The 10,781-nt window shown below is 46.3% G+C and overlaps 1 long non-coding RNA gene across 1 annotated transcript; it reads right to left on the bottom strand.

Moving 5' to 3' along the window:
* Window positions 1-580: 580 nt before the first annotated feature.
* On the bottom strand, window positions 581-10,128 carry LOC119971953. The gene is made up of 3 exons (XR_005461955.1): window positions 10,037-10,128; window positions 3,140-3,197; window positions 581-711 (listed from the first exon to the last, which is right to left on the bottom strand). It is a non-coding gene; the product is annotated as an uncharacterized LOC119971953 (long non-coding RNA).
* Between the last annotated feature and the right edge of the window lie 653 nt (window positions 10,129-10,781).

The following is a 10,781-nucleotide window of genomic DNA, read 5'->3' on the forward strand; positions in this document are numbered from 1 at the left end:
AACAGTAAAATCATTTTACACTGGATTAAGGGTTTGTTGTGACAGCTTGTAAAATCTCTGCTGGTTGGTGGGAATCCAATCCTCTTTTTCTTAAAAGGAGCTGGATGTTCACAAAAAAATCCTCAACCAAATCAAGTTTGGTTAACAAAGAATAACATCACTGTACATATCCAGTTCGCAGCCTTACAAAGCAGCGGTCAACATATATTTATGGTGCTTGATACTGTTCCGGCAAACTGTTTCGTTTAATAAAACTTTATTCTATAAAGTGCAAATGATCAGTCAGAACTCTTGCAATTGTCTGTATATTTAATAGTTCACTATTTCCTTAAAATCTCTTTAAACCTTATACATTCAACATATGTATATATGAATATATTTGATAAATATGTGAACCAAGCCTGGAATGAAATATGAGAATCTGTGGATAATATCAAGATATATTTGACACCGGTGTAAGCTGATTCCTGATTGGCCAATACTGCTCTTTACCCCTGTCATTCAGAAAATCCCATTATGTAGGTTGTAATTCATTACTTCCCCAGGAACCAGCTGTGTGTCCCGTTGAAGCAGCGTTAGGCTACAAGACTGAAACTGTTTGGAAAATGCATTACGTTCGTCTCATGTCCCTTCCTCTTCTGAATGGTCGATTGTTGCATCTTCAAACCAGGGTTTCCAAATCCTATCAGAGTGGCTTAAGTATGTCAAAACCTGACCATGAAAAGTTAAAGAGAACACCAGTTATCCACACAAAAGAGCAAGAGGTTCAACAGGCTAGCATAAGGGGGAGTAAGAGGCTTCTCAACTGGTTCGGGGAGAGAGAGAGAGAGAGAGAGAGAGAGGTTTCAACAGTCAGCAGAAGACACAGAAAGAGGATCCCCCAATTATGTGGCATGGCAGGAGGGACAAATTAGTGGCTGTTTTCTCGGCTCGTGTGAGTAGACCCAATGGCAACATTTACCGGAAAGAGAGGTGGAGTTCATTCTAGCCCAAATGGGTTTACCATTGGTAAATGACAACAATCTGTAAAACCTTTTTTTTCAAAAACATTCCAATTAAGGGGCAATTTAGCAAGGCCAATCCACCTACCCTGCACATCTTTAGGTCATGAAGGTAAGACTCAGACTCTGGGAGAATGTGCAAACTCCACACAGACAGTGACTCAGGGCCGGGATTGAACCCGGGTCCTTGGAGCCATGAGGCAGCAATGCTAACCACTGCGCCACCTTGCTGCCCTATCTGTACAATCTAATGCAATAAAAAGTCCCACTTTAGATATGTGGAAGTAACTGGGCAGCCAGTCATGGTGGGAGAAATGTTAGAGGTGGTGAACCAAGACATAATCAAAGAATTAGGTGATAAGATTTAGGGTAAGCATTCTGTTGTTCAGGGCTAATTCAACTCAAAAGCTGTGTGTGGAGAGGAAAGATATAAAATAGTCAGATGGAGATCCTGAGCTGAAGAAGCAGACAGAGCTGGGGAGGTTTTTGGCTGTTTTAATTGAGGACAAAGATTATAAAATACATGCAATGGGGTATATGAAGTGTGGCAAAGACAGGTATTATGGGGATGTGCACTTAACTTTTTGCATGAAATGATATAGCTGTTTTAGTAAAAGATGTAATTTGTGAGGAACAGCTTTCACATGGGTAGCAAAGAAGTTGTTGAGGGAAGCAAGTATGGAGCTGACAAAGGCACAGATAAGGAGATCACCAACACCAGATATAAGATGTGGAAGAAGTGAGAGGTCTTACAGCTGGAGATGAGCAATCTTGATGGCGGCAGGGATGTGTTTAAGTTTAACTCAAATGTTAAACAGCCCACCAAGTGGGCATGCCATTGAACAGCGAAGTAAGGGGGGTGATGTCAGGCATGGATTTTGCTCCTGAGGTGGGTGTGCAAATTTGTGAAAATTCCTGGCTTGGAGCACCCACCTCATGAGAAAAGCCCCAAATGGCCATATGTTTATCTTCGAAGGACCGGGTGCGGGATGGAGGTGGGTCCGTCATCCATGGATACAGATTGCAGGTAGCCACAGTGGCTGCCAAGCACCAAGCCAGGCTGTTTAAAAGGCCCACCTTGGTTCTCCGGGACTTCCTTCCAGGTCAAATAAAAACAGTTAGGCCCTCCAGCCCTCATCTGTCACATCAAAAATAAACATTTGTATTGACAGCCTGACATCAAGGGCAGCTAATGCCTGAATATGTTCTTGGAACTGTCAATCAAACTGTGCTCCCCCCATTGTAATGATAGGATTTTGAGGCAATAATAATGATTGTCATCAGGCTTCTGTCAACAAATAGCTTTTGAAATTGGGGGGGGGAACCATTTTTTTTTCAACTCAGTGACACAGAAGGCTGTTCCCCCCCCCAACCAAATTTTAAAAACAGGCGACTTAAATAACATGACAGTTCCACAGACCATTGCCACTTCTTACGCACAATCACATCTTCTCTTAAAAATCATTAGTCACACACTATGAAAAATATGCTGTGCACCATGTGCACCAAAATAAATGAAGCCTGGTTGAACTCAACACTAAGTTCAAAATAGCCCTGTACAGGGTTTGGGTTTCCGATATGTATGAAATCCCCCACCCCTCCGCCCGCGACCTGCTCCCCCCTGGCCTCTCCAAACCACCCCGCACCCCCCCTCCCCCACAGCCTGCTGCTCCCACCCACCACCCTCTCCAAGTGAATATTGGATCTGTTGACAATGGGGGTGGGATCCAGGTTCCCGGCACCACTTTGGCGAAGCCTCACTCCTTGGAAATCCAGCACTCGGTATTCAATTGCTGAGATTTTCATGGAAGCTGAAGATGATAGCATAATTCTTGCTAATGTTGAGCTAACGAAAGTTCTTACTCACCAAAGGCTTGAGGTAAATTAAGCAATTGAGCAGCAAGAACTTACATTTATATTGTGCCCTTAACATAAAAAAAGTCCCAAGGAACTACACAGGGGTATTGCTAAGCAAAGTTCAATAGCAAGCCACATAATGCCACATTAGGTCGGATGGCAAAAAAGCTTCTCTAAGAGGTTTTAAGAACATAAAAAATAGGAACAGAGACAGGCCATTAGGCACCTTAAGCCTGCTGCATCATTCAATAAGATCATAGCTTATGTTAATGTTGCCTTACCTCCAATTTCTTGCCTGTTGCCACGTATCCTTCGATTCCCTTGTAGATCAAGCAGTGCCTTAAAGGAGGATAATGAGTTAGAGAGTCAAAAAGTGTAGGGGTGGTATTCCAGAGCTTAGGGCCTAGGCAGCTGTAGGCATGTCTCCCGATGGTGGTCAATTAAAATTGTGGATGTTCAAGAGACCAGAATTAGATTAGCGCCTGGAGCTGAGGAGATTACAGAGATAAAGGAGGGGCAAGGACTTGGAGGGATTTGAAACAATAACACGAAAATTAAAATCCAGGGCCAGAATTTACCTGACCTCTGCCAGGTGGCTGACAGGTGAGAAGGACTTAAAATTGAGTGGGATGGTGGAGGTCACAATGTGCATTGTCTAACTGCCTCTGCTGGTATTTTACAGTGAAGAGGGTAGATATCAGGCCAACAGGCCTTAGGCCAATTGAGGCCCTCAGTTTGCCAATTAATGATTACCGAAGGGCCTAAATCTGCTACTGCTACTGGGAGGTGCCCATGTCATGTGGTCAGGCTGCTAGGTAAACCTTGGCATCCTGGTTGTGGACCTGGCGTTGGGGGTTGTGGTCCCTCCTGTATTGGTCCCCTGAGCTCAATGGAGGGCCCTCTTCCTTTAGGAATTATGAATGGCCATCACTGCTTGAATCTCCCCAAGTCCACCCCATCCCTCTTGGTCTCCTGATGTTGCCCATCCCACCCTTGTCAGGGCTTCCCTGACTGGCCCCATGGAGGCCGCCCACATACCTTCATTGGGGATTGTAGTCTCTGCTTCAGAAAGTACTACTGGGACTGTGGAGCTTCAAGCCTTCTTATTGGCTGTCAGCTCTTGGAGGTAAGACGTCCTCCCACATGGGAGCAGAGGCTATGAACTCAGGCAATCAACTGCCTGACAGCTGTGAGGTCCGGTTGTGGCATCCTGGACTGCTGGAGATAAGCTCGGCCCTACCTTGTCAGATGGTACGTAGGGCCATTTCATAATGCAAAATCTAGCCCAAGGCCTTGCCTGACAGGGAGCCAATATAGATCACTGATCACAGTGTTAATAGGTGAAGGGGACTTAGAGAAAGTAAAGACGTAGGCATAAGAAATGTGATTATGTCCTGTTTGCAGAAGGCAGAATGTGTGAAGCCAGCCAGAAGTGTATTGATAATCCAGTCTAGAGATATGAAAGGCATTAAAAGGGATTTCAACAACAGATCAGCTGAGGCAAGGGTGAGGTTAGGCAACATTACAGAGGTTGATATGATGTGGATATGTGTCTGTGGTCATCTTGGGGTCAATGGTAGTGAAGAGGTAACACTGAGCTTGTTCAGCATAAATGAGAAGGTTGACCTCATGAAACAGTTTGGCGAATTGTAGATGAAGGAAAACAAATGCCCAAAGATGGCCTTGGGTGATTTGCAAAGTCATCATGCAAAGGTGGAAGAAAGTGACATCATAGAAGATATGCTGTTGTTATTGGGTCAGGTAATGATAGAAACTGGATAATGCAGTTCTTTTGAGGAGAACAACTGAGCAGTGATAGTGGAGGAAGGTGAAACAACCTATTATCAAAGGATGAGGAATTGCCAAGTAATCTGACCAAAGTGTTACTTGGAAGTATCTGCAAAGACATCAGTATGTTGAATATTCCTTCTTTTCTCTCCAAATAGTATGTAAATCCTTACAGTTGACATATGGGGAAATATTGTCCAGGAACAAAATTAGCCTTTTGCTTTACTGCAACTTGGGATTACAGTGAATCAAACAAAAGAAAACAATACTGTAATATTATTTTCTTGATTTATGGAATTCACGAAAATCTTCACAGATTGCACCACATAAATTGTAATTCTAGAACTGATTTTTAACTCTTCTCTGTCTGGTAAGAGTGGTGTGGAGAATTGGAGGCATTGTAGCATAGTAGTTAGCACTGCTGCCTCACCATGCCAGTGACTAGTGTTCGATTCCAGGCTTGGATGACCGCTTGTGTGGAGTTTACACTTTCTCCCCGTGTCTGCGTGGGTTTCCACCAGGTGCTCCGGCTTCCTTCCACAGTCCAAAGATGTGCAGGTTAGGTAAATTGGCTATGCTAAATTGCCCCTTAGTGTCCAGGCATGTGCAGGTCAGGTAAATTAGCCATGGTCATGTGCGGGGTTACTCGATGGGCTGAATGGCCTCCTTCTGCACTGTAGAGATTCTCAGAGGTGAGGGAGGAGAGGGTGGCTGTCATACATCACGGGGCCTATTCTCCCAAAAGGAGTGCAAGTGTTCGCGCCTTCGTGAACGCCGGCGCGTTTCACGACGGCACAAAACAGGCCCGGGGCCGACTGATTCTGACCCTACAGGGGGCCAGAACGGCACTGGAGTGGTTCACGCCACTCCAGCTTCCCTTCCCGGCGCCAAATGGGCACCGCGCCAACCCCCGCATGTGCAGTTCGGCCATGCCAACTTGCGCATGCGCAGGGGACTTCTTTGGCACGCCGGCCCCGACTCAACGTAGCGTCGGTGTTCAGGAGCCGGCCGCGCCAGAAAGTAGGCCCGTGGGGGAGAGGCCGGCCCGCCAATTGGTGGGCCCCGATCGCGGGCCAGACCCCATCGGAGGCTGCCCCCGGGGACGGAGCCCCCATACCCCCCCCCACAGGCCGCCACTTGACCATTCGCGCAGAGAACCCGCTGGCCGGCGGGACTCTGTCGTATCCGCGCGGCCACTCGGCCCACCCTGGCGGGAGAATCAGCAGCCCTGCCGATTCCAGTGGTCTGTGGCCGGCGCCCCGCTAAACGCGCTGGCGCAAATGCCGCCGATTCTCCGCACCTCGGAGAATCGCACGCCGGCGTCGGGGTGCGTGACGTGGTTGCGACGATTCTCCGGCCCGGCACGGGGCTCGGAGAATTGCCCCGAACATGTTATTAGTTTTCCTCAGAACATGGATGGTAGAGCCACTCACCCCAGGAATGGTGGGCCCTACATTTTGTTCTAAAATGTCAGCCTCATGATGACATCAGCAATGCAACGTCATTTCAATTAAGATCTTTCAGAGAAAGTGGAGAGAAAAACCTGACTACAGGACCTGTCAGTCAGCAGAAAGGACAGAAAAAGCCCAAATAACTATTTAAATTGACCTTTTTTGTAAATTCCTTTCCTTCCCATCCTGAATGCTCCCTCAATTATAATTGACCCCTCTGTCACTCTTGAGCCTGGATTTTCATGGAGTTGTGGAGATTCATTATGTTATTATTATTGCTTGACTGCTTCTACAACCTACAATTATTACAGTGGATGGCTGTAAATTCAGTTTGATTGACAGTTCCAAGAGATATTATGGGATTAGCTGCCTTTGATGTTGGCCTATGCACATGAAATTTTCTTTTGATAAGAGATTAAATACTTGAACATATTTAACAGTATTGAATTGATTTTAATCAATGAGAGTTTAAAGAAATATATAATGAGCTTTTTCTTTATATTCGTTCACCAAGGGAGGGTGGGTGTGGCATGAGTAGGCTAGAGGACCTAATATTTATTACAATTGGACGATGTCGCAGAGAACCAAGTCAGGCCTTTGAAATATCCTGCCGTGACCTTTGGCAGTCCCTGTGGCGGTCTCTGCACTGTTTCTGGGCCAAGTCCAGCATGCACATACACCCTCCCCCCAGATTGCGAATCCAATCGTTTGGCGATGTTTTTCCTGAAACAGGCACTCCTAACTGGGAATTTCCCTGAATCTGCACACCTGGCTCAGAAGCAAAAAGTGCATGCCGTAATCTCACTTACTGGCAGGTTAACGTACTGGCAGGCCAAACAAAGCTGATTGAGAACCCTGTCACCTTAAATAGGACAACAGCAATGAATGATCTGCAATAGTACATATTACAGGGTCAGGCTTATGGAGTAATAAATTGTATCCATGGTTTCCGTTCCTTCTGTGACCAGATAGAATTCCATTTTCAAAGTGGTAGGACTTCTGCCTATCCACCGTGATGCCCGGATTGCATTTCCATAGCACCTTTCAGAATTTCTGGATACCTCAAAGTACATAATCGCCAATGAGGTACTTCTGAAGTGTAGGTGCTGTTATAGAGTAGAAGCACAGCAGCCAATGTGTGCACAGCAGGGTCCCACAAACAGCAATGTGATAATGACAAGATTATCTGTTTTGATGATATTGACTGAGGGATAAAGATTGGGCAGGACACTAATGGGGGGAGGGGGTGGTGGGGATCTCACCTGCATTTCATCAAAATAGTGCCATGGAATCTGCCCAAGCAGGCAGTTGAGGCCTCATCCAAACCTTGGCTGCCCTGACAGTGCAGCGTTCCCTCAATACTGAATTGGTGTGTCAGCTTTAATTTTTGTTCTGTGGGACTTGAAATTAAAACCTTGAGACCCAGAGGCGAGAATGCTACCAATTTTTAAAAATTCTATCATGGGATTTGGGCGTTGCTGGCAATGTCAACATTTGTTGCCCATTCTTAATTGCCCTTGAGAAGGTAGTGGTGAGCTATTGTCTTGGAATGCTCAGTCCATCTGGCAACTTCTGTGTCACAGTTTGATACAACTGAGTGGTTTGCTAGTGCAGAGTACAGTTCAAAGTCAACCGCATTGCTGTGGGTCTGGAGTCACGTTTAGGTCAGACCACTTAAGGATGGTAGATTTCCTTCCCTAAAAGTGATTTTTACAGCAAATATGATAGCTTCACCATAACTGAAACTAGCTTTCAATTCCAGATGGGCGTGATTCAGCAATCCCGTTGCACCTGGGATCCGGACACAATGAATGAATTGCGCGCGAGCCCCAAATCGGGCTTTGTGCCAGGTGCGAAACCTCACGGCAGTCACCCGACTCGCTCTGCCCGGCATGATCTGGATCTTACCCTTGCTGGATGAGATCCAGATCCGAATATTTAAATGAGTCTTATGTCACATTTAAATACCCGTCGCCGGATTCACCCGCTGCCCGGATTCACCAGCCTTGCATGGGAGGACTCGCCAGGGCGTCGCATAGGACTGCTCCACAAATGTGGACCAGGCATAAAAGCACCTGGGGGGGGGGGGGCGGTCTCCCTTGTCATTGGAGACCCCCGGGTGGTCAGCGACAGGGCAGAGTGGTACCCTGGCACACTTCTGGCATCGGACACCTTGGCATTGCCAGCCTGGCACCCTGGCAGTGCCACCTGCCACCCTGGCAATGCCACTCTGGTGCCAGGGTGGCACTGCCAGGATTCGGGCCTGGGTGGACATTGTCAGGTAGAGGGGGTTTGAGGGGTGGGGGGATTCCTGGGGCCTCCCCAAAGTTGTGGGGGTGAGGGGGCACAAAGAGAGGGCGTAATGTCAGAGCAGCCTTTCCAAATGGCGCCACGATCTGTGAGGAGCCTTTGCCCGCCAGCAGGAAATCCCTCTTAGTGTGGCCTAGGTGGGGGAAACTCTCCAAAGCCAAAAAATAAAAGTGTCATTGGATAGCAGCGTTACTCGGCGCTGCAGCTGCCAAGAAACTACCTGCCAAATGCACTGTTCAGCGGACTTTAACTGAGTCTGCTGAATCACATCTTTAATAATTAATTGAATTTAAATGCCACCAGTTACTACGGTGAGATTTGAACATGCGTCCCCACAGCATTAGCTCAGCCCTCAGGACTACTAATCCAGTGACATTATCAGTGTGCCATCATCTTCCCCAACTAAGCTATAGTTGTCATACATGCTCCACAGACACTACTCTAACCTCTTTCTATGCCTACCTATTCTATTGTACCAAATACATGCCTATTCCTCCCACCTCTGTATCGTGACTTTGGGTGTCTCCAAGGCACTAACCTTAGTCACTTTTTTTTCAGCCCTGGAAAAATATGAAAATAAGAGTAATGGCTGAGACTTGCCTTAGGAGACTGCTGTAGTGAAAAGAAGCAGCAATCAGAAGTTTGTTTCTGGCCCAAGCTTTCCTTTTCTATCATTGTGGCCTGTGTACAACTACGCTTCAGAGTGCTTCACAGAATCACAGAACCTTTATGAGTGCAGAAGGAGGCCATTCAGCCACTCTGCACTGGCTCTCTGAAGAAGCATTCGGTTTAGTCCGACTGCCCTGATTTATCCTCCGCACTTTGCATATTCTTTCTTTTCAGATAGCAATCCAATTCCCTATTTGATACCTCAATTTAACCTACCTGCACCATCCTCTCAGGACGTTTGTTCCAGACTCCAAGCATCCTCTGAGTGAAAAAAAAATCTCACATCACTTTTACTCCTTTTGATTTCTGTGCATCTAGTTCCCTTTGCTCTCATGAGTGGGGACAGTTTCTTACTATTTATCCTGTCCATACACTCACTTGCACAGAGCCCCTTTCCAACAAACCTCCAAACTGCTCTCTCTATCCAAGGCCTAGCAGGGGAGCCCTGCAATCAGCAATCAATCAGAGCAACTTAAAATGAAAGACAGCTTCGTTCAAATAAATTTAGGAGCCCTCCCACATATGAATGAGTGTATGCGAAGCCACTCGACGTGCCTTTCACAAAATAAGTGCAATTCTCTTTGCTGAGTTATACAAGAGAGGGACCAGAAAAAAACAGTTATGTATCTCTATGAATCTCCAGATCTCCCTGCCATGGTCTTGCCTAAAAACCTGCTCCTTCGAGCACCCCAAACATTAATCCCCGAACTGTTCTTAACAATGACGATGAAATTTCCCTATTACTCATGCCTACCCAGATCTTTTATCCTGCTCACTCCATTGGCAGATTTTCCTCTATTGGTTTAGTCACTTAAAAGAGGTCTGGGACTTGGTCTCCTGCCATTATAGATTCAGACATACAGCTGCCCCTATAATAGTGGTTGATGATTATTGCACAGGCATAAAACCTAAAATATTGTGATACAAATAACAATGGTCCATGTGTCACTGGTTACTTACTATCTCGTATTTTTCCACTCTTAACCTTTGAATGTTCTGCACGTTTCAAGCATCATCTGTCAGCCCTGTGCTGTCTGGCTCATTTGTGCTCCTATTCCACCGATGCCTCCATTTTAATTCTCACTCTCATATTCAAATTCCTCTGTGGTCTTGTGCCTCCTTCTCCCAGCACCCTCCTGCAGCTTATTATAAGAACTGTGACCAGGATTTTCCAGTTTTGCTGTGGCGGGACCCGTTGCGGGCGCGTCGGGAAATTCAGAGCGGCAGTGAAACGTCCATGGACTTTGAGCAAGAATTTCCAGTCCTGCCTGAAGACCCCGGCCTATGCATTTCTCCAACTGTGGACCCTTGTGCAACAACTATTCCCTTAACCCAGGAGGTTGCTGTGATTTTAACTATCCAGGCCCCAACTTCTGGAATGACCTCACTAAACATCTCCAGCTCTCTCTCCTTCTATTAAACTCTGCTTAAGTCTAAGAACAGCTGTCTTAATTCGGCTTCTAAGGCTCAGTGTCAATTTTTATTTTACTGAGCTTCTATGAAGCACCTTCGACTGGTATCTTACATTATAATAGTTTATTGTTATCGAAAGCTAATGACCGATTGTAAATGATTGTAGCTGAGTTGGTGAGACAGTTAGTGCAAGAATCAGATTAATGGCAGCAACACAGGCTTTGATTTCTGCTCTGACTGAGGTAAACTCAGAGCCTTAGGGGAGAGGAGGTTTACAAGAATGGTTCCAGGG

This window comes from Scyliorhinus canicula, chromosome 9, assembly GCF_902713615.1.
Source record: "Scyliorhinus canicula chromosome 9, sScyCan1.1, whole genome shotgun sequence".
Taxonomy (NCBI): Eukaryota; Metazoa; Chordata; class Chondrichthyes; order Carcharhiniformes; family Scyliorhinidae; genus Scyliorhinus; species Scyliorhinus canicula.